This window comes from Pseudophryne corroboree, chromosome 5 (assembly GCF_028390025.1).
Source record: "Pseudophryne corroboree isolate aPseCor3 chromosome 5, aPseCor3.hap2, whole genome shotgun sequence".
NCBI classification, from domain to species: Eukaryota; Metazoa; Chordata; class Amphibia; order Anura; family Myobatrachidae; genus Pseudophryne; species Pseudophryne corroboree.
This window is the reverse complement of record NC_086448.1, coordinates 279,005,240-279,032,796: the sequence shown is the minus strand read 5'-3', so window position 1 is coordinate 279,032,796 and position 27,557 is coordinate 279,005,240. Positions and strand designations below refer to the sequence as shown.

The 27,557-nt window shown below is 42.9% G+C and overlaps 1 protein-coding gene and 2 pseudogenes across 1 annotated transcript in view; 2 read left to right on the top strand and 1 right to left on the bottom strand.

Annotated features, from left to right (window-relative positions):
- The first annotated feature begins 886 nt into the window (after positions 1-886).
- Positions 887-27,557, top strand: part of CPNE4 (copine 4) — a 900,265-nt gene continuing 873,594 nt past the window's right edge. The window contains exon 1 of the mRNA XM_063922365.1: positions 887-1,252. The gene's annotated coding sequence lies outside the window, so the exon portion shown is untranslated. The remainder of the gene's footprint in view (positions 1,253-27,557) is intronic.
- LOC134930296 (5S ribosomal RNA) lies at positions 15,665-15,783 on the bottom strand (annotated as a pseudogene).
- Positions 17,991-18,109, top strand: LOC134930041 (5S ribosomal RNA; annotated as a pseudogene).

The following is a 27,557-nucleotide window of genomic DNA, read 5'->3' as shown; positions in this document are numbered from 1 at the left end:
ACACTATAATAATATGTACATGCACAACCTATAGCAAAGGAGAAGCCGAAGCAAAATGCTCACCACAGTTAATCTCAAACCAGGCAATGACCATGCCACTTTTTGATACTACCACTATATTAAAGGATCATAATATTACACAACAGAAGCTAGTATATGTTGGAATATATACGGTATAAAACACCTAAAAATTCTGTAATTTGAAAATGAATGTCTTTGATGTACATCACACACTATAGGTTAAGAGATACAGTGATGATGATGATGATGATGATGATGATGTAATAGTGTGTAAAGGCTAAAACTTTTACTTGTTTATTTAGTAGAGATACTAAAGGAACCCTCGGGGCACAAAACAAAATTAAAGTTAATTATATGTTACTCACATACTTGCCCCTTAGGAAGCAAAGTAATAAACAACCATGTGCATGTAAGTTACATGGTTTCTTTTTTATTATTTTTTTATATATACAGTACATATTAAATAAGAATTATAGACGTTGTAACAGTTTGATTTTAACACAAATAAATACTGTATTTCAAATAGTCACATTTTATTCTAATATAAATAAATATTTCAAAGAATACATTTTAGCTTCAGTTAACATTCTTTCAGTGATTTCAAGCACTGCTATTTTCTAGATGTGGTGTGATATGATGACACTATAGCTGTTTTATGTGTGTGTATGTTGTTTTATTGCTTTTGATGCAGCTAGGATCCTTTAGGATGCAGTAGTCAGACTAGTTTGCATTTGTATACATGTTAATGTTCAAGAGCACCTGGTGATCGTTGAACTGTATATCCATGTCGTGATTTTTAAAAGATGCCACTAGAGGGCGCTTGGGCTCAGTGCTTTGGGGAGCAGCTGGATCTACAAGAGACTATGATGAGCTAGTGAAGGTGGATTATTCTCATTGTGTGTGTTTGCTGTCTTGTCACAAACCTCTCACTCCTTCCATCCCACTTTCAGCACTACACATCTCCTTCTTCCTCTTGAGTGTCTATACTGTAGTTATCCTTCTGCAGTGATAAGATCTTGGAACAGCATATTATTATCCCAGGCAACCCTCACCTTCCTCAATCACTGAGAATGGAGATGGGATTTCCAGAGGTATCCTAAAACTCATCTGCTTGCAAGATCATTTCGTTATGTAACTACTACCAAAGGGACTGGAAGAGACATACAGTAGAGGAACTTTATTAAGCATCTGGAATAGCCTAACCTTCAGCAAATTTCTGCAATAAGATAAGGTAGGCAAACATAAATCTATTTCTTATTATATTGCAAATATTTCTGATTATAGGCAACTTCCACAAATGGTTCAGAATTTAAAACTCTGCTCTTGCAATCCTGCTCATATACAAAAAAGATATAGAGGGTAACTGATTGCAACCAACATATACATTAGCTACAGTAGGTAATGTGATACCTAATGTAACCTTTCTGTATCTCTGCTGCTCAGTTTGTTAGCAGTACTTTATATAGTGCATAGTTAAATGTATGCTGTAAGTGTATGTTGATAATATTAGCTAATAAAACCTGTACCTGTTATTACACTTATACAGTGTAGCTGGACATTCATTTTAAATGAACCCCTATTCAGGTGGTGACATAGGTTATACAATATGTGGTACTATATATATATGAATAAGATAACTGTCAAAATAAATTATTCCTGTTATTCTGCTCTCTTAAGATATTTTGTCAACTTTTTACATTTCCAATGAGGTGCAATTTAAGGGAACAGCCTTGGCAGATGGAAGGATTAGTGAGCCTCTCCTTGCTGTACACACTTTCCAAAAGAAGCCGCCTTACACATTTTCAGCCCTGGGATTCCTGTGTTATGTAAGCTCAGAGTGCTGACTGATTATAATGTGTACAGTATGTATCACACACACACACACACACACACACACACACACACACACACACACACACACACACACACACACACGTAGTTTGTGGACTGTAAGGCTTTACTTACCTGTAATGTCCTGATTTACAGTAGCTGATTCTTATCTAGAAGGGGTTTTATAAAACCCTCTGTAAACCAATTTCTGTATACTACAATTACCCTCATTCTCTCACAGTGGTGTCACCATCATCACTAAACAGCTGAAACAGATTCATATATAATGTACATGAAAGCCTAAGTGCATTATGTCAGTCAGGCACAGAACAAGCAATCAGCTTCACTGGCAGTAATAAGGTGGCATGTAAATCATTAATTGTTATAGTGGCTACTTTTCAGGGACTTTCATAAAGTACAGTACAGTAAAACTTTACAATTAGAAAACTAAAGCTATTCCTTTTATTCAGACTACTGTATGAATTAAGGTAGTAGGTGCCACGTGTATTATACAATTATATATTATATGTTTTCTAATATATTACATTATATATTATATTATACAATTTTATATACATTTTACACATCCACATTATACATCTCCAGGCCTAGTCTTTAAAACTTGGATTTGCATAGCAAAGGTCTAATTACTGTAATATAATGTTTTTTTAATATAATGTACAGTAAGTTTTTACAAGTTTAAAACATAGCCTTACTGTGTATCATCCTTTAGACAACACAGATTATTTTGCACAAACACTTCATAGCTTTTATTATTTGTTGCCATTTAACTTAGCACTGTGTGTGTGTGTGTGTGTGTGTGTGTGTGTGTGTGTGTGTGTGTGTGTGTGTGTGTGTGTGTTATTAGAAAGATTGCCGCTTTCAAACCATCAAAGTTACACAGAAACAAATGAAACAACAATTTTTATGATTGTCAAAAGAAGAATTACAACTATAAGGTGACTTTTTGCCATTAGTCTATGAAATCCAGGAAAACCGAGGAGTTATACTATTCACCATGACAACAGACCCTATGTATGTGATTATGTTCAGTGGACATTATAGTTGTACATGTTTTGTAACAGATCTCTTCACAGCATATTGTAATATCTAACACCTCACACCCCCTGTTTTAAAGAGGAAAAAAACTCAGAAAAGTGTAGTGTGATAAAAGGCTACAAATAGCAAATGCACATGTCTGGAGTGAATCACAGTTTTAGGATGTGTGAGATGAAGGGCTGAGTGATACAGGTGAATCAGAGATTGTTGCTGCTCTCAGCGGTATCACACACACACACACACACACACACACACACACACACACACACACACACACACACACACACACACACACACAGTGCTTCTGTCCCTGGCTGTGTTTGTCACTAGCAATTAGTGCTCACTGGCATGAAATATACATTGCATTCTTTGCTGATGCACAGCTTTATAACTACGCCTGTGTTTGTACTGAATGTGTTTTTGCAAACACGCAGAAAAAAGTCTGGAATACAGATATACGGTGTAAGTTGTTGTCAGACTATTTTCACCTTGTAGAAAATGGATGCTGAGGAAGCACATATTTATTAGGGCAAGTGGAGTGATGCAACAATATTTACAGCATATTCTCCATAGGGAAATCTGGGGGTAAAATAACTGTATAGTTTTATTTAATGACTGGATCTTAATCAGGATTTAAGTTTATCTAGAAAGATGACAGTGTACTTAGACTTGGTTACATATGAATGAGCTGTCATTATGCTGGAATCATTACCAAATGAAAGTGTTTCACATTTTACGCTTATTGATATATTTGTGTTATTAATATGGATTACCCACTATTATAAGTTATTTACTCTGTATGTTTGTATGTGACTGCTACTGTATTAGTCCAAGAGATATGTACTGTAAACATGTTGAAATATTATAGGTAGTGTCGTGAAACCTTTTAATGGGCCACTATAGGTCATTTAGGCATTAAAATGATTTTAGGTTTATATTGTACTGTACAGTACAGATGTAGCCTCGCTCATCTTACCTGCGGCATGGCCACACAGGGACATGTGCTGCGCCGAGCCGTGGGTGAGCCTTAGTACGCAGAGCAGCAACAAGGTACGCCACCCATTCATTCCTATGACCGAGCTGCAACTAGGTATGCTGGCCATTTATTCCCATGGCCGAGCTGTGACTAGGGGGGTCATTCCGAGTTGTTCGCTCGTTGCCGATTTTCGCAATGGAGCGATTAAGGCGAAAATGCACATGCACATGGTACGCAGTGCGCATGCGCTAAGTATTTTAGCTCAAAACTTAGTAGATTTACTCACGTCCGAACGAAGAATTTCCATTGTTGAAGTGATCGGAGTGTGATTGACAGGAAGTGGGTGATTCTGGGCGGAAACTGGCCATTTTCTGGGAGTGTGCGGAAAAACGCAGGCGTGCCAGGATAAAACGTGGGAGTGTCTGGAGAAACGGGGGAGTGGCTGGCCGAACGCAGGGCGTGTTTGTGACGTCAAACCAGGAACGAAATGGGCTGAACTGATCGCAGTGTAGGAGTAAGTCTCGAGCTACTCAGAAACTGCTAAGAATTTTCTATTCGCAATTCTGCTAATCTTTTGTTTGCAATTCTGCTATGCTAAGATACACTCCCAGAGGGCGGCGGCCTAGCGTGTGCAATACTGCAAAAATCTGCTAGCGAGCTAACAACTCGGAATGACCCGCTAGGTACGCTGCCCATTCATTCTTATAGCTGTGTGTGTGTGGGATCGGTATGAAATACCTATACTCAAAATCCCGACGGTTGAAATCCCGACAGCAATTGACCGACGGTCAAAATCCCGCCAAGGTCAAAATCCTGATATGGACAAAATACCGACATTTAAAATACAGACAAGGTCAAAATACAGACATGTAAAATGTCGACAGGTCAAAATGCCGACATTAATTTTTCATTGTTTTTTTGGTGTGTATGTCGACATAGGTCAACATGGACACCACATGTCGGTATTTTGACCATGTCTGTATTTGAAATGTCGGTATTTTGTCCATGTCGGGATTTTGACCTTGTCGGGATTTTGACCGTCGGTCAATTGCAGTCGGGATTTCGACCGTCGGGATTTTGATTGTCGGTAAATTGACTGCATCCCGTGTGTGTGTGCACAAGCACTTCATAGTCACAGGCACACTAGCTGCGCCAACTTTGCAGTGGATAAGACGCTCAGCGGCAAAGCTGAGCGTGGCTAGTGGCTACATCTGTATGACTTTTACTATGTTACTTTGTACAGTATGTGTGAAGAGCTGTAACTTAAATGTATAAGACAGCAAGAAAATGTAGTACTGACTAGTATATGGTCCAGGCATTGAGGCATTAGTACTGTATCAAGTACTCAAACTAATGCAGATGAATAGAACTACAAAACATTCTCTCTGTCTTTACCACTCTGTGAGAAGTGAATTCCCCGGCAGGACTGGGCGTTGTGACAGGACTTTCTACAATGTAAATATGTGCCTGTCCAGTTACTGATGGTTGTTGGTATACTATGAAAGTAAGTGATAAACAGCACTTTGTTAGAGGTGGTCTTTGTTATTAGATCTGCTAACATGGCACTGTAGAAACCTCATTTATAGACCTTTATAGCAAGATAGCCACAGGATGCCCCTTTTTACGGAAAAAGTTAAAAAAGGCCATGAAAGATAACACTGACTGATTTCCCTTCTGCTTTTACTAAATCTCACTCATAAGATGTGCATACAAACATTCACATGTAATAGAAAAGCTGGCATGCCTACTAACATGTATACCATGCAAGTAGGTTATATGAGTGAATTTAGCATTGACCCCTAGTATAATGCCTTCTGAGCAAGCACATGAGTGCTGCTGTGTATCCTCCTCAACAAAATATCTATCAACATTCCCAACTAATACTAGGACACAGTTTACCATTCCTCAGTCCAGCCAGGTATGCCCATGTCTACTCAACTGCAGCCATAGGGGGTCTATAGAGCAAGCAAAAAGTCACATAAATCATGAGGAAACTTAAGTATCACAACTATGGGGCTAATTCAGACTGGATCGCTACAGAAGTAGCGATTGCAGTGTGGATCCTTTTGTGGAGTGCGCATGCGGAGCCCAGTGAGATGCTAAAAGCATCTCAGGGCTGCGATCACCTCTGCCTGATTGACAGGTAGAGGCAGTCACGGGCCATGAGGGGGCGCGCCAAAGGCATTAGAATGCCATTGGCAGGGCGCGGTCCGAACATCGAAGGCGTGTCCAGACCGTAGCAGGGGCTGGCTGCGGTGTGACATCACGCAACCGCTGCGATGCGGGATGTGGCGAGTAGCGGCCTGCCAGCGCGCAGGAGCTGCACTGGCAGGGAGCTACTCAGCGGGTGCAAAAGCATTGCTGCTGTGTGATGCTTTTGCACCCTTGCGGGGGTAAGGCCAGACATGCGGGGCGGACTAAACCTGTGCTGGGTGTCCCCCGCATGTCTGAGTAACTGATCGTAGATGTGCTAAATTTAACACATCTACGATCAGATCTGAATTATCTCCTATATAGGAAAGGGTTAACAGAGAACATAATGTATTTATCCTGCCATTAATGCCCGACTCCTACAACATTGCATTGTACAGTATATAGCAAGTCATTGTTCTCTACAGTGCTTAACATTTTCTTCTATTCAGGTACCAGAAAAACATTAAGAAAAACCTTAAAGGCTTACCTTTTATAACGTAATCTGAGAATGGCATTATATGAGGAAAACCATACCTCACAACTGTCCCGATTTTGGTGGGACAGTCCCATTTTTCTGGGACTATCCCGCTGTTCTACCCGCGGGTCACAGTGTCCCGTGGTGGTGGTGGTGGGGGGGGGGGGGGTGCAGTAAGCAGTTGGGAGGCCCTCTCTCACTCGCTGCTCTGCTAAGGAGAGAGGCACAGGGGGCATGCCAGCAGCTCACAGAGCGCTTAGCATGCCCCCCACAGCCATGAAAACAGGGGTGTGACCTGTTATCGCGGCATTTCTGTGAGGCCCCACCCCATACCAACAAGGCCCCGCATCCTATTTTCAGGCACGCACAATAGGAACGCGTCTGTGTCCCTCCTCTCAACTTTCTAACCCTTATCTCAGCCGAAAACTACAGAGAAAGATGGATTCATCCAATCAGACCCTGCAGCTGGCTGTAACTCTTCCCACTCTCCTCCACTCATTTGGCAATTATACTGCTAGTGTTTAACCAACTGAAAAGACTGTCTGTGGGGACGTCGCAGGGACAGCATGTTTATTCAGCCGCAGTCCCTGCAAGGATTTTTCCTGTATAATAGGGATAAATACCATCAAGTCAGTATTGCACATATTGCTAAATAGACCCCTAATTGGAAAAGTTCCAATCATAAAGCTACATTCCCTGTGGTTAAAATGCTTCAACACACCCCACCTTATATCTCATTGCCAGTAGATCCAAAAAGTTTCCCGGCAACACCTACTGTAGGTCCGTTTAGAAATCACAGCTAAAGCTAAGAAGTAAATGCAGGGTGGACAGGCTGAAAGCAATGTGTTTCATATCATGAGCTGTATGCAGCCACTGGTAATATGCTACCTCTATCAAGCTACAGTACTCCCTACAGTATGTCCTTTTACTCAGAGTGGCACTGTGTAAACCAGTGTTTCCAAAACTGGATGCCGCGGCACCCTGGCCTCGGGGAACATGCAGGGGTGCCCTGGGTTAGTGATCCCTGACCAATTAATATTATTTATGGTCAGTGTAATAGGCAAAACCAGTGCTGATGGCTGCCAGACATAAAATATGTGACAAACAGAAGTGAACCCTGTCCCTCACCATGGGGCATATTCATCATTTTAATTTTCGGGGCACCAGGCGGCACCCGATAATTAACATTCTGACTCACTACGAGTGCTGGAGCAATTCATCATTGCTCCGACGTGGACAAAGCTGATGCGAAAATCAGCTGTCTCCATGAATCTTTTCATTGCTCCTTGCGTAGCAGTGAAAAAATCCATCAGTGCTAGTGCTAGAACCAGGATTCACACAGGTGCACAAGCTCCAGGCATCTGGCTCAAGAAGAAGGACAGATCCAGGAAGGATCCAGGAGTATCCCAGATTGCAAGCCTGATCTACTTCCAATGGATAAACAGCAGGGGCGAGGGAGCGTTCGCCATGTGTAGTTGGCGAATATTCCCGCAGTAAAGCTCCAAAAATATTGTAATTTTGGAGTTTAATGAATGAGGTCCCCATACTAGTGTATAGGGATGCCAAGCTCTATCAGATGAGAAAGGGAAGCAGGAGATATCTGTGATATTTATGATATCTCCTGCATTACCTTCATGATGAATGGCCACAAAACTTAATTTTTACAAAGTATGTTCATTTTCACCTACTTTTGTAGAATGTAAGTGATGATGCATATGCCCTCATATAAATGAACCCAAGGATGACCTACAGTATATACACAGTTTAGTTAATTTAATATTTTGGTCTGAATTTCTACATAAGAAACTTTTAGCCTAGAGGTGCAGAGAAATAAAAACTAGAGATGAGCGGGTTCGGTTCCTCGGAATCCGAACCCGCCCGAACTTCATGTTTTTTTTCACGGGTCCGAGCGACTCGGATCTTCCCGCCTTGCTCGGTTAACCCGAGCGCGCCCGAACGTCATCATGACGCTGTCGGATTCTCGCGAGGCTCGGATTCTATCGCGAGACTCGGATTCTATATAAGGAGCCGCGCGTCGCCGCCATTTTCACTCGTGCATTGAGATTGATAGGGAGAGGACGTGTCTGGCGTCCTCTCCATTAGAATAGAGATAGATTAGATAGAGAGAGATTGTGCAGAGTCGCAGACAGAGTTAGTTTACCACAGTCAGTGACCAGTGCAGTTGCTAGTTAACTTTTATTTAATATAATATATCCGTTCACTTCTCTCTGCTATATCCGTTCTCTGCCTGAAAAAAAAAACGATACACAGCACAGTCAGTCACACAGTGTGACTCAGTCTGTGTGCACTCAGCTCAGCCCAGTGTGCTGCACAGTCATCAATGTATAAATTAAAAGCTTATAATTAATTGTGGGGGAGACTGGGGAGCACTGCAGGTTGTTAGCAGGAGCCAGGAGTACAATTATATTAATTAACAGTGCACACTTTTGCTGCAGGAGTGGTGACCAGTGCCTGACCACCAGTATAGTATTGTTGTATACTACTAATATCTCTTTAAATATCAACCAGTCTATATTAGCAGCAGACACAGTACAGTGCGGTAGTTCACGGCTGTGGCTACCTCTGTGTCGGCACACGGCAGGCAGTCCGTCCGACCAGAATTGTATTATTTATTATTATATACCTACCACCTAACCGTGGTTTTTTTTTCATTCTTTATACCGTCATAGTGTCATCCTAATTGTTACGAGTATACTACTATCTCTTTATCAACCAGTGTACAGTGCGGTAGTTCACGGCTGTGGCTACCTCTGTGTCGGCACACGGCAGGCAGTCCGTCCGACCAGAATTGTATTATTTATTATTATATACCTACCACCTAACCGTGGTTTTTTTTTCATTCTTTATACCGTCATAGTGTCATCCTAATTGTTACGAGTATACTACTATCTCTTTATCAACCAGTGTACAGTGCGGTAGTTCACGGCTGTGGCTACCTCTGTGTCGGCACACGGCAGGCAGTCCGTCCGACCAGAATTGTATTATTTATTATTATATACCTACCACCTAACCGTGGTTTTTTTTTCATTCTTTATACCGTCATAGTGTCATCCTAATTGTTACGAGTATACTACTATCTCTTTATCAACCAGTGTACAGTGCGGTAGTTCACGGCTGTGGCTACCTCTGTGTCGGCACACGGCAGGCAGTCCGTCCGACCAGAATTGTATTATTTATTATTATATACCTACCACCTAACCGTGGTTTTTTTTTCATTCTTTATACCGTCATAGTGTCATCCTAATTGTTACGAGTATACTACTATCTCTTTATCAACCAGTGTACAGTGCGGTAGTTCACGGCTGTGGCTACCTCTGTGTCGGCACACGGCAGGCAGTCCGTCCGACCAGAATTGTATTATTTATTATTATATACCTACCACCTAACCGTGGTTTTTTTTTCATTCTTTATACCGTCATAGTGTCATCCTAATTGTTACGAGTATACTACTATCTCTTTATCAACCAGTGTACAGTGCGGTAGTTCACGGCTGTGGCTACCTCTGTGTCGGCACACGGCAGGCAGTCCGTCCGACCAGAATTGTATTATTTATTATTATATACCTACCACCTAACCGTGGTTTTTTTTTCATTCTTTATACCGTCATAGTGTCATCCTAATTGTTACGAGTATACTACTATCTCTTTATCAACCAGTGTACAGTGCGGTAGTTCACGGCTGTGGCTACCTCTGTGTCGGCAGTCGGCAGGCAGTCCGTCCATCCATAATTGTATTATTATTATAATATATACCACCTAACCGTGGTTTTTTTTTCATTCTTTATACCGTCGTCATAGTGTCATACTAGTTGTTACGAGTATACTACTATCTCTTTATCAACCAGTGTACAGTGCGGTAGTTCACGGCTGTGGCTACCTCTGTGTCGGCAGTCGGCAGGCAGTCCGTCCATCCATAATTGTATTATTATTATAATATATACCACCTAACCGTGGTTTTTTTATACCACCTAACCGTGGCAGTCCGTCCATAATTGTATACTAGTATCCAATCCATCCATCTCCATTGTTTACCTGAGGTGCCTTTTAGTTCTGCCTATAAAATATGGAGAACAAAAAAGTTGAGGTTCCAAAATTAGGGAAAGATCAAGATCCACTTCCACCTCGTGCTGAAGCTGCTGCCACTAGTCATGGCCGAGACGATGAAATGCCAGCAACGTCGTCTGCCAAGGCCGATGCCCAATGTCATAGTACAGAGCATGTCAAATCCAAAACACCAAATATCAGAAAAAAAAGGACTCCAAAACCTAAAATAAAATTGTCGGAGGAGAAGCGTAAACTTGCCAATATGCCATTTACCACACGGAGTGGCAAGGAACGGCTGAGGCCCTGGCCTATGTTCATGGCTAGTGGTTCAGCTTCACATGAGGATGGAAGCACTCAGCCTCTCGCTAGAAAACTGAAAAGACTCAAGCTGGCAAAAGCACCGCAAAGAACTGTGCGTTCTTTGAAATCCCAAATCCACAAGGAGAGTCCAATTGTGTCGTTTGCGATGCCTGACCTTCCCAACACTGGACGTGAAGAACATGCGCCTTCCACTATTTGCATGCCCCCTGCAAGTGCTGGAAGGAGCACCCGCAGTCCAGTTCCTGATAGTCAGATTGAAGATGTCAGTGTTGAAGTACACCAGGATGAGGAGGATATGGGTGTTGCTGGCGCTGGGGAGGAAATTGACCAGGAGGATTCTGATGGTGAGGTGGTTTGTTTAAGTCAGGCACCCGGGGAGACACCTGTTGTCCGTGGGAGGAATATGGCCGTTGACATGCCAGGTGAAAATACCAAAAAAATCAGCTCTTCGGTGTGGAGGTATTTCACCAGAAATGCGGACAACAGGTGTCAAGCCGTGTGTTCCCTTTGTCAAGCTGTAATAAGTAGGGGTAAGGACGTTAACCACCTCGGAACATCCTCCCTTATACGTCACCTGCAGCGCATTCATAATAAGTCAGTGACAAGTTCAAAAACTTTGGGTGACAGCGGAAGCAGTCCACTGACCAGTAAATCCCTTCCTCTTGTAACCAAGCTCACGCAAACCACCCCACCAACTCCCTCAGTGTCAATTTCCTCCTTCCCCAGGAATGCCAATAGTCCTGCAGGCCATGTCACTGGCAAGTCTGACGAGTCCTCTCCTGCCTGGGATTCCTCCGATGCATCCTTGCGTGTAACGCCTACTGCTGCTGGCGCTGCTGTTGTTGCCGCTGGGAGTCGATGGTCATCCCAGAGGGGAAGTCGTAAGCCCACTTGTACTACTTCCAGTAAGCAATTGACTGTTCAACAGTCCTTTGCGAGGAAGATGAAATATCACAGCAGTCATCCTACTGCAAAGCGGATAACTGAGGCCTTGGCATCCTGGGTGGTGAGAAACGTGGTTCCGGTATCCATCATTACTGCAGAGCCAACTAGACACTTGTTGGAGGTACTGTGTCCCCGGTACCAAATACCATCTAGGTTCCATTTCTCTAGGCAGGCGATACCGAAAATGTACACAGACCTCAGAAAAAGAGTCACCAGTGTCCTAAAAAATGCAGCTGTACCCAATGTCCACTTAACCACGGACATGTGGACAAGTGGAGCAGGGCAGGGTCAGGACTATATGACTGTGACAGCCCACTGGGTAGATGTATGGACTCCCGCCGCAAGAACAGCAGCGGCGGCACCAGTAGCAGCATCTCGCAAACGCCAACTCTTTCCTAGGCAGGCTACGCTTTGTATCACCGCTTTCCTGAATACGCACACAGCTGAAAACCTCTTACGGCAACTGAGGAAGATCATCGCGGAATGGCTTACCCCAATTGGACTCTCCTGTGGATTTGTGGCATCGGACAACGCCAGCAATATTGTGTGTGCATTAAATCTGGGCCAATTCCAGCACGTCCCATGTTTTGCACATACCTTGAATTTGGTGGTGCAGAATTTTTTAAAAAACGACAGGGGCGTGCAAGAGATGCTGTCGGTGGCCAGAAGAATTGCGGGACACTTTCGGCGTACAGGCACCACGTACAGAAAACTGGAGCACCACCAAAAACTACTGAACCTGCCCTGCCATCATCTGAAGCAAGAAGTGGTAACGAGGTGGAATTCAACCCTCTATATGCTTCAGAGGTTGGAGGAGCAGCAAAAGGCCATTCAAGCCTATACAATTGAGCACGATATAGTAGGTGGAATGCACCTGTCTCAAGTGCAGTGGAGAATGATTTCAACGTTGTGCAAGGTTCTGATGCCCTTTGAACTTGCCACACGTGAAGTCAGTTCAGACACTGCCAGCCTGAGTCAGGTCATTCCCCTCATCAGGCTTTTGCAGAAGAAGCTGGAGGCATTGAAGGAGGAGCTAACACGGAGCGATTCCGCTAGGCATGTGGGACTTGTGGATGCAGCCCTTAATTCGCTTAACAAGGATTCACGGGTGGTCAATCTGTTGAAATCAGAGCACTACATTTTGGCCACCGTGCTCGATCCTAGATTTAAAGCCTACCTTGGATCTCTCTTTCCGGCAGACACAGGTCTGCTGGGGTTGAAAGACCTGCTGGTGACAAAATTGTCAAGTCAAGCGGAACGCGACCTGTCAACATCTCCTCCTTCACATTCTCCCGCAACTGGGGGTGCGAGGAAAAGGCTCAGAATTCCGAGCCCACCCGCTGGCGGTGATGCAGGGCAGTCTGGAGCGACTGCTGATGCTGACATCTGGTCCGGACTGAAGGACCTGACAACGATTACGGACATGTCGTCTACTGTCACTGCATATGATTCTCTCAACATTGATAGAATGGTGGAGGATTATATGAGTGACCGCATCCAAGTAGGCACGTCACACAGTCCGTACTTATACTGGCAGGAAAAAGAGGCAATTTGGAGGCCCTTGCACAAACTGGCTTTATTCTACCTAAGTTGCCCTCCCACAAGTGTGTACTCCGAAAGAGTGTTTAGTGCCGCCGCTCACCTTGTCAGCAATCGGCGTACGAGGTTACATCCAGAAAATGTGGAGAAGATGATGTTCATTAAAATGAATTATAATCAATTCCTCCGCGGAGACATTGACCAGCAGCAATTGCCTCCACAAAGTACACAGGGAGCTGAGATGGTGGATTCCAGTGGGGACGAATTGATAATCTGTGAGGAGGGGGATGTACACGGTGATATATCGGAGGGTGAAGATGAGGTGGACATCTTGCCTCTGTAGAGCCAGTTTGTGCAAGGAGAGATTAATTGCTTCTTTTTTGGGGGGGGTCCAAACCAACCCGTCATATCAGTCACAGTCGTGTGGCAGACCCTGTCACTGAAATGATGGGTTGGTTAAAGTGTGCATGTCCTGTTTTGTTTATACAACATAAGGGTGGGTGGGAGGGCCCAAGGATAATTCCATCTTGCACCTCTTTTTTCTTTTCTTTTTCTTTGCATCATGTGCTGATTGGGGAGGGTTTTTTGGAAGGGACATCCTGCGTGACACTGCAGTGCCACTCCTAGATGGGCCCGGTGTTTGTGTCGGCCACTAGGGTCGCTAATCTTACTCACACAGCTACCTCATTGCGCCTCTTTTTTTCTTTGCGTCATGTGCTGTTTGGGGAGGGTTTTTTGGAAGGGACATCCTGCGTGACACTGCAGTGCCACTCCTAGATGTGCCCGGTGTTTGTGTCGGCCACTAGGGTCGCTAATCTTACTCACACAGTCAGCTACCTCATTGCGCCTCTTTTTTTCTTTGCGTCATGTGCTGTTTGGGGAGGGTTTTTTGGAAGGGCCATCCTGCGTGACACTGCAGTGCCACTCCTAGATGGGCCCGGTGTTTGTGTCGGCCACTAGGGTCGCTTATCTTACTCACACAGCGACCTCGGTGCAAATTTTAGGACTAAAAATAATATTGTGAGGTGTGATGTGTTCAGAATAGGCTGAAAATGAGTGTAAATTATGTTTTTTGAGGTTAATAATACTTTGGGATCAAAATTACCCCCAAATTCTATGATTTAAGCTGTTTTTTAGGGTTTTTTGAAAAAAACACCCGAATCCAAAACACACCCGAATCCGACAAAAAAAATTCGGTGAGGTTTTGCCAAAACGCGGTCGAACCCAAAACACGGCCGCGGAACCGAACCCAAAACCAAAACACAAAACCCGAAAAATTTCCGGCGCTCATCTCTAATAAAAACCTGATACTCTAATGCCCCTTTCACACCGCCTGAGGTGGGTCGCACCCGGGAGCCTGACACGGGAGCTTCCATGGTGCGACCCGCCTCAGGCACCTTTCACACTGCAGTCAGCAGCCTGGCATATTGCAAGCGCCGCCCGTACAGAAAGTGAACGAGAAACGGGTCACATTGACCCGGCTCCCATTCACACCGCACAGTGAGCTGGGTTGAACGGGTGTAGTATGGTATGCCAGCGGCCAGGCTCCCGGGGGCCAGCATACCGGCGCCGGAATCCCGACCGCCGGCATACCGACGGCTGGGCGAGCACAAATGAGCCCCTTGCAGGCATGGTGGTGCACTACGCGTGCTACGCTATCTATTCTCCCTCCGGGGGGTCGTGGACCCCCAAGAGGGAGAAAAGGTGTCGGTATGCTGGGTGTCGGGATTCCAGCGCCGGTATACTGTGCGCCGGTATCCCAACAGCCGGCAAACTGAAGACCACCCGGGTTGAACACATGTTCGCTCGACCCGGTATTTCAACCCTGGCACCTTTCTCACCGCAACAAAAGGGAGAGAAGAAGACTCTTTTGTGGGTGCACTCTTTATATGTTTCGAAGTCTCAAAAGAGACAAAAAATTGTAAATAAATTTTAAATATAACTTTTATTAACAACAATTGATAAAATAGTAGAGTTTACTGTCAAAAATTGAGGGTAGGGGGAAGGGTAGGGGGGGGGTTTTGGAAAAGAGGGGAACACAGAACGAATTTAATTACAGTGTAAATACTGAATATTGTTCTGAAATGCCTGGGTGCGATAATAACAGCTGGAGGCCCTGAAAGATGAGGCGTTTTTATTCTCTCGTGAGTGATGGTGAGAAGACAGATGGGATGGGTAAAGATGGAATGAGCAAGATGAATCTGCTGTCAGTGTTAGACGCTGAGCAAAACCGTCCAGGAATTTCTACTAAACTGAGTATTCCTCGAGAGTCTCCCACTCGAGTACTGACCCAGCCCTACACTACTTAGCTTCCAAGATCGGAAGGATTCGGGCGTTACCAGTGTGGTATGATAGTAGAAGAAATATTTGATATCGAGGGCTCGAGAATCACTGATGAGAGTTCACGAAAATGGAGAAATATAGAAAGGAAAGAGAGTGGGTAGAAGAGGAAAATAGGGGATCTGCTGCCACCGTTAGACCGGGATAATTACCCCTGAATCAGTGGTGAGAGTCCTGAAGATAGTAAAGTGAGGAAAAGGAGAAAAGAAACGATGCTGATATGTAAAAATTTGAGAATGGTTGATAGTCAATAGGCTGCTTGATTGCAGGATGCTGATAGTACCGATAATAGGGGTACTTGGTGTGATAAAGAGCAATTTGTACACAATTAGCAGACAATTAAATTAATTAGAACCATGCATCACCATCAATTTGATGCTATTAAATTATTGCACATTGTACCAAAGTGGTATCAGGTAGAAAGAAAAGGAAAAAATGAATAACAGTTAATTATTTATGTTCCGCTGTATACAGAGCTGCAGAAATACTATATAATATGATTGCAGGATGCTGATAGTACTTATGATAAAGGTACTCGGTGTGATAGGGAGCAATTTGTACACAATTAGCAGACAATTAAGTTGATTGGAACCATGCATCACCATCAATTTGATGCTATCAGATTGTTACACATTGTACCAAAATGGTATCAGGTGGAAAGAGAAGGAGATAATGATCAACAGTTAATTATTTATGTTCCGCTGTATACAGAGCTGCAGAAATACTATATAATATCAAGATACGCAGTATAGAGGATGATGATAGGTTGCTCAGCCGAAGGATTATGTCAATTTAATGACTAAACATGAAGATTTAACAGTATCCTATAAGGTATTATGCCGCTAAGTGCCGACTGCCTGTAAAGCGGGTACTTACAAAAAACAGCTTTAATGAATGCTATTATAAAATATGCATCAGAAGATGAATACCAATAAATATGCAAAAAATGCTGCGATTGAGCAGATATTACCTGGAATTGTAGGGGGCGATCGGTCACTAATATGGGCAGAATGCTGTATGAGTACGGAATGTCCGTGTCAAAGTCCAGGCATGTTGAAGATGCAGGATACACTGCGTCTCTCCTCTCCTCAGCTAACCTGACCACGTCTCCACAATACATCAGGTACATTGATCGGCGGAGTGGCCATAACGAACTGCTCAGCCCCTGAGAACCAGTGTATCCTGCATCTTCAACATGCCTGGACTTTGACACGGACATTCCGTACTCATACAGCATTCTGCCCATATTAGTGACCGATCGCCCCCTACAATTCCGGGTAATATCTGCTCAATCGCAGCATTTTTTGCATATTTATTGGTATTCATCTTCTGATGCATATTTTATAATAGCATTCATTAAAGCTGTTTTTTGTAAGTACCCGCTTTACAGGCAGTCGGCACTTAGCGGCATAATACCTTATAGGATACTGTTAAATCTTCATGTTTAGTCATTAAATTGACATAATCCTTCGGCTGAGCAACCTATCATCATCCTCTATACTGCGTATCTTGATATTATATAGTATTTCTGCAGCTCTGTATACAGCGGAACATAAATAATTAACTGTTGATCATTATCTCCTTCTCTTTCCACCTGATACCATTTTGGTACAATGTGTAACAATCTGATAGCATCAAATTGATGGTGATGCATGGTTCCAATCAACTTAATTGTCTGCTAATTGTGTACAAATTGCTCCCTATCACACCGAGTACCTTTATCATAAGTACTATCAGCATCCTGCAATCATATTATATAGTATTTCTGCAGCTCTGTATACAGCGGAACATAAATAATTAACTGTTATTCATTTTTTCCTTTTCTTTCTACCTGATACCACTTTGGTACAATGTGCAATAATTTAATAGCATCAAATTGATGGTGATGCATGGTTCTAATTAATTTAATTGTCTGCTAATTGTGTACAAATTGCTCTTTATCACACCAAGTACCCCTATTATCGGTACTATCAGCATCCTGCAATCAAGCAGCCTATTGACTATCAACCATTCTCAAATTTTTACATATCAGCATCGTTTCTTTTCTCCTTTTCCTCACTTTACTATCTTCAGGACTCTCACCACTGATTCAGGGGTAATTATCCCGGTCTAACGGTGGCAGCAGATCCCCTATTTTCCTCTTCTACCCACTCTCTTTCCTTTCTATATTTCTCCATTTTCGTGAACTCTCATCAGTGATTCTCGAGCCCTCGATATCAAATATTTCTTCTACTATCATACCACACTGGTAACGCCCGAATCCTTCCGATCTTGGAAGCTAAGCAGTGTAGGGCTGGGTCAGTACTCGAGTGGGAGACTCTCGAGGAATACTCAGTTTAGTAGAAATTCCTGGACGGTTTTGCTCAGCGTCTAACACTGACAGCAGATTCATCTTGCTCATTCCATCTTTACCCATCCCATCTGTCTTCTCACCATCACTCACGAGAGAATAAAAACGCCTCATCTTTCAGGGCCTCCAGCTGTTATTATCGCACCCAGGCATTTCAGAACAATATTCAGTATTTACACTGTAATTAAATTCGTTCTGTGTTCCCCTCTTTTCCAAAACCCCCCCCCCTACCCTTCCCCCTACCCTCAATTTTTGACAGTAAACTCTACTATTTTATCAATTGTTGTTAATAAAAGTTATATTTAAAATTTATTTACAATTTTTTGTCTCTTTTGAGACTTCGAAACATATAAAGAGTGCACCCACAAAAGAGTCTTCTTCTCTCCCTTTTGTTGCATGTCTTACCACTGACTCAGGGTGCACCACCAAACTCAAGATAACATTAGAAAACTTAGATTTTCTCGTTGTATTAAATATTTTGGTTTCAACAATATCTACTAAATACTTTACCATTTTCCAGTGCGGTATACCCCCAATACATTCACCTTTCTCACCGCACATGAACACGTTATGCGTGTTCATGTGCCAAAAAAACATGTTCAGAGGTTGCGGTGTGAAAAGGGTATAAGGCTCCATGATTCTAAAACGGTTGGGAAGTGTGCACTGTTGGGGGACCAAGTGGTGACGTTGTAGCTAGTTATATTGTCAGGAAATCAGTACTGGTGTGTATAATCCTTTAAGCCTAATACAGTAGTTCATGTTACTGTAGCGAATCCCATGTACTGTAATTATGTCACATTGAAGATTCATATATAATTCAAATCAACTCTTTTACATTCTATCTTTTTAGCATAAAATGAGAAATATGTATTATTGTGTATTATTATTGTGTAACGATCCGTTTTTTATTCATTAAAATATACAGTATTTAGAGAGCTTAGTACTGAAAAGAACACTTTGATTTTCTTTATGTTTTAAGTACTGTATGCTTAAGAGAAAAGTGCCAATTCTAATGTACTTCCTGTGGTTGTTTATATACAATTTACCTAAACTACAGCTTTGATGTGTAATGTGATATCCTATACATTACTCCAGTTTCCTTTGTACAAAAATAAATAATTAATTTAATTAGTGATTTAGATGTATAATTTGTTTTATTGTTTTAGTCTGGCACAAGTATAATCTTTACACTTGTACTTTTTCAGTAAATAGCCTCCGATGAATGGATAAAATGTTAATATATATATATTTACATTTATTTATATGGCACAACAAGGGTCCCGCAGCGCCTAACAAAGGGGCTAATTCAGGTTGGATTGCAAAACATGATCCAACTGCAAAAACTGCAAAAAGGATGCTGGTGCATGCGCAGTGCCCGTCCTGCGCATACACCCACATTTTCTGCGGGGGGCCGCAGAAAATGCGAATGCTTCTGCCTGTCAATCAAGCAGAGGCATTCACGGGGCAGGGGGGGCGGCAGGGCTCCATATCCTAGGCGGAGACGGAGCGTTGCAGGAGCGGAGCTAGTGAAACAGGGGCGGTGTTATACAAACGGGGGCATGGCATGAGCATGATTTAGACGGCTGCGTGGTCAGAAGATAACTGCATCGGCAGAAGGCAACCCTAATTTCTACGAAGAAGCAGAAATTGTAATGCAATCGCAACTTCTGTTTCATCAAACACCCTGCAATGGGCAGCCCCCCCGCATGCAATCTCATGGATTGCAAATTCTGTTACTTAGCAACCTGAAGCAGGCCCAAAGTACATAAAGAAATGAGCAAACCAATAAAACAGCGACAAGTATAAGATAAAGTAGGACAAGTATATGGTGTATGAGGGTGTAGTATGTGTTGCCGGCGGTCGGGCTCCCGGCGACCAGCATACTGGCGCCAAAATCCCAACCGCCGGCATACCGACAGCTGGGCGAGCGCAAATGAGCCCCTTGCGGGCTCGCTGCTCTCGCCACACTGCGGGCACGGTGGCGCGTTACCCGTGTCACGCTATCTATTCTCCCTCCAGGGGAGTCGTGGACCCCCAAGAGGGAGAAAAGTTGTCAGTATACCGGCAGTCGGGATTCCGGTGCCGGTATGGTGGTCGTCGGGAGCCCGGCCGCCGGCAACCTGAAGACCACCCGGTGTATGATCATTGCTGCACCAGCCGACATGACACTCAAATATGGATCTGGGTGGCTGAAACGAAGGGCTAGGTGCTGTCGTAGTAGAGTCTAAATTAGGGAAGGAAAAGCACATGATATACATTATATAAGGATCAAGCAAACATTTATATCCATTGACTGTGTTACATCTGTTCTTCCACACAGTGATATCAGCAAGAAACTCACAGGTCGGGGACAACCTTATTGTGGGTGACATTATTTTGGAGCTAACTAATTTAATTTCATACTTGATTACTTTTTTCCCTTGTGGCCCAGGGTATTGCATAGAGAGAGCCCCAGCTGGCAGTTCCAAGAGTTGTGACTCCCTAAACTGCATCATTGTGCCTCTCCCCCTTCTCTGTACAATGCCACAATTTGCTGGATTAATGAGCTGGTCTGCTCTCTCTGTGATCCGGTAGAGCTCCCCAAAACTTGTTTGGTTATTATGGGCAACATCTATATGTACTGTAGTCTTTCACACCTACAGCTGATGCATGTGTAATGGTACGTGGATGTGAATACATAAATATATTAAATATCACAAATTGCTTCCCAGAAATGTTTTTAGCCAAATTATAATGATTATTTTTTAATTTCACAATAAACAAATAAGTACCTCCTATTCAGAGTTTACTTATTTGTATCCCTTTTACTTAGCAATTTTGTTCAACCGTATATTACCAGCTTGCACAGAATGTCTGCACAATACTGTGTGTTACTATGATCATTTCCTGCTGGCTGTGTGACAATACTGATGAGTGCAATATTTGTGGACCAGTGTTGTCCCAGATTTTCATGGCATATTCTTCATCGTATTAATACAGGGCCTCCTTTAGAGATGTACGCAAACCTGATGCCCCTTAACCGGAGCATGATTGACATGCTGTGGTGATTAATGAGTGACGACAGCCCCCATTCCCGAAAATAGGGGCGTCTTGGCCCCATTTTCTGGGAGTGGCGAGGCCAGTATCTATGTCTTCCAATGCAGATTTACTGGCCTCGGCTGCAGAGACTTAGGTTTACTCAGCTGGCTGATGTCCCAACCAGTGTCGCAAGAGTGCTCCGATGCGGCTTCAGACACAGCACTTGGATCTGCGATGCCGGCTGTTGGCGTATTTTGTCCTCAGGCACCTCCTGTGGCATTAGCATATTTTCGCATTGAAGTAGCAGCCATCTCTGAAACAGGCCCATACTCTCATATGATTGAGAAGTATTACAATATATACAGTATAGACAGTGGTAGTTCTTAGCAGTATCTTATACACACAATACACAAGACACTGGAAATAATAACCTATACCCTCATTTACAGTATATTCCTTACAGTGCTAATTATTGTTGTGGCCTTGTGGGCTTCTAATACACTTGGAAAGTGCACTTAATGATATATTGCTTTACATTTAATATCATCTATGTGTCTGCATTTGTATAGTACATTGATCATCCACCCACACACAAAAATACACCAGTGAGCTATTCCCACTAATAAGCCTGAATCATAGGAGCCAAGAATGTGCAACTTCGGAAGTCTTACTGTCTTTATTAATGTCCTTTATGTACCTTACTGACTGCAGTAATTTTGAAAAGGCTGACACCGGGACACAGGGATATTCTCCTGGCTCACACAATAATGTAGCTTTTACAGTACAGAACACCAGGTTGCTTTAATACAATAAGAGACATTTCCACTTCTTTATAATCAACAATTCATGTTAACTCTTTGCTTTGGACGTAGTGACCATGGAAGCATGCTGACATTAGCCATGCATGTATTACTAGATTATAATCCATATTCTAATGTTAAATCGAGAAAAAGAGTATTCCAGTATTATTTGTGATACCTGCAAGCTGTATATTGTTCTAGCTGTCCATGGCACATGGAGGTTCCAGAGGGAATTCCCCAGTATTGTTAGTTTTTGTAGGTCACATGCAAATAAACACTGGAAGCGGAACATAACACACATTATATTCACAGGCAAAAATAGGAAAAAAGCTTGCGGGTTAAAATATATATATATATTTTTGAGTCTCAAATGTATCAAAATATACATAGTTACTGTATATGTAGACACATTTTTACACTACTTTATGATATATATGTAAATAATTATGACTAGTGCAGCTTAAGAAAAGGTACTCAATTTTATCTTTAGTGTTTGATTAAAACTTTTATTAAAATTTTTTCTTGCTTATTATATAGTGATTGTCACATATGCATGGAGATAGGAATGGCACTCATTGCTGTTGTAAGGAATTACAGCCTGGTTTATAAGGAAAATACAGTAACTCTGATTTAATTTGTATATTTACATAGTGGACATTGCACTCTCACGTATCCTCTGGGGCAGAGGCAGAACTCTGGGAGGCAACGGAGTCAACTGCCGCCGGGCTCCTGCTTTGAAGGGGGGCACTTCTCCTCCAGTTCTGTGTGTTCAGCGACATTAATGAATTAAGTAAACTGACAGCAGCCGATATCTTCTGTAGCCGACTTCCCCACTAGTCAGTGCACCTTACAAATCACACCCTCTTTATTATAGATACACAGGAAGCAGACACCTTACTGATTAAGCTATTTGCTCCTATAAAGAAAGCATGAGAATTCTAACTATATGAAGTTATTTCTCTGACAATTACAAGTAACTTCATATAGTTAGAATTCTCATACTTCCTATGCAAGAGCAGATATCTCCATCAGTAAGGTGCATGCAGTGGCGGTTCTTGCCACGGGCAAGCAGGACTTTTGCCCGGGGCGCCGCCTTCCGGAGGGCGCTGGCGCCATCCGGAGGGCGCCGCACCGTGGCAAGATCCGCCACTGCTGCCCGCTGTGTCCCCCGTCCGCCTCCGCTGCCCGCTGCCGTCCCCGTCCTCGGCGCCTCCTGTGAAGGGAACTAGACGCTATGCGTCTAGTTTCCCTTCGTGGAGAGTAACTGCTGAGCGGTGCGCGATGACGTCATCGCGCACCGCACAGCAAAGGTCCTCTCCACGAAGGGAACTAGACGCATAGCGTCTAGTTTCTCTTCGTGGAGAGGACCTTTTGCTGTGCGGTGCGCGATGACGTCATCGCGCACCGCTCAGCATTCAAGCGGCGCTTTCAATGTACAGGGGGCGTGACTCACCACGCCCCCTGTATTAGGCCACGCCCCTTTCCTGCCCGGGGCGCTCTGCGCCCTTGAACCGGCCCTGGGTGCATGCTACCAGTGTAAAAGGTTGTGGGTTCTAATCCTGGAAATGACACTTGCAAATTAATTGTCAGAGAAATAATAAGCATTGTGAGTGACTGAGCAGATCTATGTAGTGTGTGGCTAGACCCCTACATAGATCTGCCTAGTTGCAATGGTTTTGTAGTAGCTTCATATAGTTAGAATCTGCAGGCTTGCTATGCAGGAGCAATATATATATATATATATATATATATATATATATATATGGGGGGGTCACCAATATTTTTCTTGCCTCCGGTCAACTGGGACAAACTTATGCCACTGCTCTGGGGTCTATTTATCAAAATCCCCCAGCTCTTACCTCCTGCAAAAATGATAGTTTTTACAGTATAACAGTATCAGTGCTATTTATCATTGCATTAATGCAGACAATATCAGAGATATCTCCTGTGTGCAGTATGGAATCGATTCCCACAGACATCCTTATATTCCTGTATGGGGATGGAGAAAATGGGTAATTTAGCAAGCTGTAAAAACTTTCCACAACTTGCCTCCAATTGTGCAGGCTATAGTTAATGCAAAGGCCAGAGAGAGATCTCTTAGTCCACCTCGGGCAGATTCCTCACTTCCTATACTAATTGTTATCTGTGCATGCCCTGCCTGATGACTGCGCATGTGTGCAAGGGATCCGGATTGAAAGTCGACAGTAACTAGGTCGACAATGTCTAGGTTGACCACTATTGGTTGACAGTAACTAGGTCGACAGGGTGTCTAGGTCGACAGGGTCTTTAGGTCGACATGTTCTAGGTCGACAGGTCAAAAGGTCGACATGAGTTTTTCACAATTTTTTTCTTTTTTGAACCTTTTTATACTTAACGATCCACGTGGTCTACGATTGGAACGGTAATCTGTGCCGAGCGAAGCGGTAGCGGAGCGAAGGCACCATGCCCGAAGCATGGCGAGCGAAGTGAGCCATGCGAGGGGACGCGGTGCACTAATTGGGGTTCCCGGTCACTCTACGAAGAAAACGACACCAAAATAACATTAAAAACTCATGTCGACCTTTTGACCTGTCGACCTAGAACATGTCGACCTAAAGACCCTGTCGACCTAGACACCCTGTCGACCTAGTTCCTGTCGACCAATAGTGGTCGACCTAGACATTGTCGACCTAGTTACTGTCGACTTTCAATATCACACCCGTGTGCAAATAGGTTGGGGCAGGATGTAGAAGTAAAGTGATAGTGGTACAGTAGCTATTGCTTTGCTGCAAACTCTTTGCTGAGATAGCTCTGTGCCTTCATGAGGTTAATGATAAATTGGTCCTAAGTATCATCTCTATTGTCACGCAAATAGCTGTGGTAAGGCATTGGGTATGTGTGACCGGCAGTGAGATAACCGGCAGGGGGCGAGCGGAACTAAGCCCCTTGCGGGCTCACTGTGCTTGCTGTGCAGCCGGCTCAGTGGCTCGCTGCGCTCACCACAGGTTCTATTCCCACTCTATGCGACTGGCGGGATTGTCAGATGCCGGGATCCCGATGTTGTTATTGTTACCGGTGGTCTCCTGACCGCCGGTCGCACAAACGTATCCCGTGGTAAGGCATGATAATTAACAGGCTGTTAAGCTACAGAAATATGGGCTTATGTAATAAATTAAGAACAAAGAGGTCTATTTATTAAGTTGAGAAAAACCTTTTCTCTGGTGTTTTCACTGGTAAAATGGCTTTCTCAGCTTTTCTCAATTTCCCAACAGGAAAACACAGGAGAAATCAGAGCTTTGTCGAGTGCTCTGCTGCTAAGATGCATCCCTGAAAACTTCTATTTTGGGGCATACCGCTTAGATTTTGGTCTCAGACTTAGGGTAACATCATCTTAAATTGGCATTACCCTATATCAATCTATTGGGAACATACGAAGCCAAAGGGGATTATAAAGATCACCTCCAGAGTCCATAGGCGTAACAAGAACTTTGTGGACCCCATATTAACATATTGAAAGAGCACCTGTTCCAATGCTGTTATTAATTTTATAGTCCATAATATGCCCTAGTTCATTTTCTGAACAATAGTAGTGTTAATAGTATGTCCATAGTAGTGCCCTAGTTAATAGTATGCCTCATTGGAGTGCCCTAGTTAATATTATGATCCATAGTAGTGCCCTAGTTAATATTATTTCACACAGTAGTGCCTATCATAGTTCCCTAGTTTACATGATGTCGCATTGTAGGGCTGCCAGTACACAATATGCCACACAGTATCCTCAGTTCATATTATGCCACATTACAGTGCTCATACTGTGCCACATTAAAGTTCCTTCCAGGTGAACTTATGCTACAGTAAATTACAGTTCCCCAGTTCATATTATGCCACACTACTGTGATGCTTGAATCACGTCATTGGCCGCTGGGACTGCCCACATCACGTGATACATACCACCTCTTATGTCTTGCCCCACCCCATATAACGGGACATACCGCCCCACACTGGAAACCCCCCCACACTGTGCCGACCATCCAGAAAGTCAGCAACCATGGATTACTGATGCTGTAATGTTAACTTCAGAGACAATGCATTCGGGAGCTTTGTGACTTTTACAATATAGTGCCCCATAGGTACCTCCGATATCTACTGCGGTACCCCCAGCATACATCTTGGGGGTGCTTCAATTTTACAGGTATCCCCGAAAACAGCTGTAAACTTAAATAAATATGACCCCAAGTACTTTGGGAGGAAACAGCAGCACATGGGGGAAACCCATGCACCTTATATGGAATGGATTTCTTTTTCTTTATTCTGTGCAACTGAGACAGTCACAGATATGCTTCTGTATTTATATCGCAGAAACAATTTTATTTTTTATTTAAAGCATATCTTTTTTCATTTCATACAGTCCTTTTAATTTCCCAATGAGAACAACAAATAAAAGGTATACCTTTGGTATTTTCAACTGTAGAGAAATGTGTGCATAGCAATAAATAAATAACAGTTGTACAGTAATTGCTTATTTTTTTATCATATTCTATGAGGAATAGAACATAATATAACTATATGATGTATACAATGTTCTAGAAATATGCTGCGGTATCTGTCAATGCTGGTTTATTAGTACTACTAAGAAGGAAGTGCACCACTAGAGGGAGCTGTTACACCATCCTACAAGCTATATAACATGTTCTTTATATGGAGCACATTAAAGTAAGGAAAGCTGTTTTTTGGCTGGATACAGGTTCAGTGCAGTCAAAATGAAGACAATCTTTACTGTGTATCAAAAAGATTATAACTCCCACTTACTTTTTTTGAGTTTTGTGATTTTTATTGTTTAGCACTTTATCTGCCACAAGTCAGACAAGTTTCCCTTCAGGCAGCTAGGTGTAATTTAATGTTATTGGTATATGTTGCTGGCAAAAACAAACATTTTATTAACTTATTTTATCCTTTTGAATGATGTATTGTTTGTTATCTCAAGACAAAGGCTATTTTAGTGTTTATTGTCACTGTAAAACCATGGAATACAATCAGTTATTGTTAGTTAACATTCATGGAGAATTATATTATACATAAACAACTCTTCTAAAATCTGAATACAGTATGTGAATAATACACTTTAAACTGGGTTATAATGGTAATATATGGTTAAAGAATAGCACTACAGTACCCTAATCTAAAAGTTCAGTGCTGCTTAGATTTATATAGAAACAATATTTTTCTCTTCTCAGTAGTGAATGCGATCACATCTAGCTATAGAGTAGTGATAGAGTATATAGTATAGACTATAGACTATAGAGTATACCACTTTCAGATCAAAGTCCGGGGCCCAGACCAGGGTTATTGCAATATAAGAATATTCTTTTTGCTCTTCTCAGTAGTGAATGGGATCACAGCTAGCTATAGAGTAGTGTTAGAGTATATAGTATAGAGTATACCACTTTCAGACCAAAGTCCAGGACCCGACCAGGGTTATTGAACATGGTTTCAAGCCAGGTCACAGCTGCTTGACACTATGTTCACACTGTAGGCTGAACCTGGGTTGTTGTTGACTTGTCTCTTTTTTTGGCGCTTGGAGATGACATTATCTCCAAGCACCTGTGATCAAGCTTTTTGTATACTTTGAGCGTAACCCCGGTGGGAT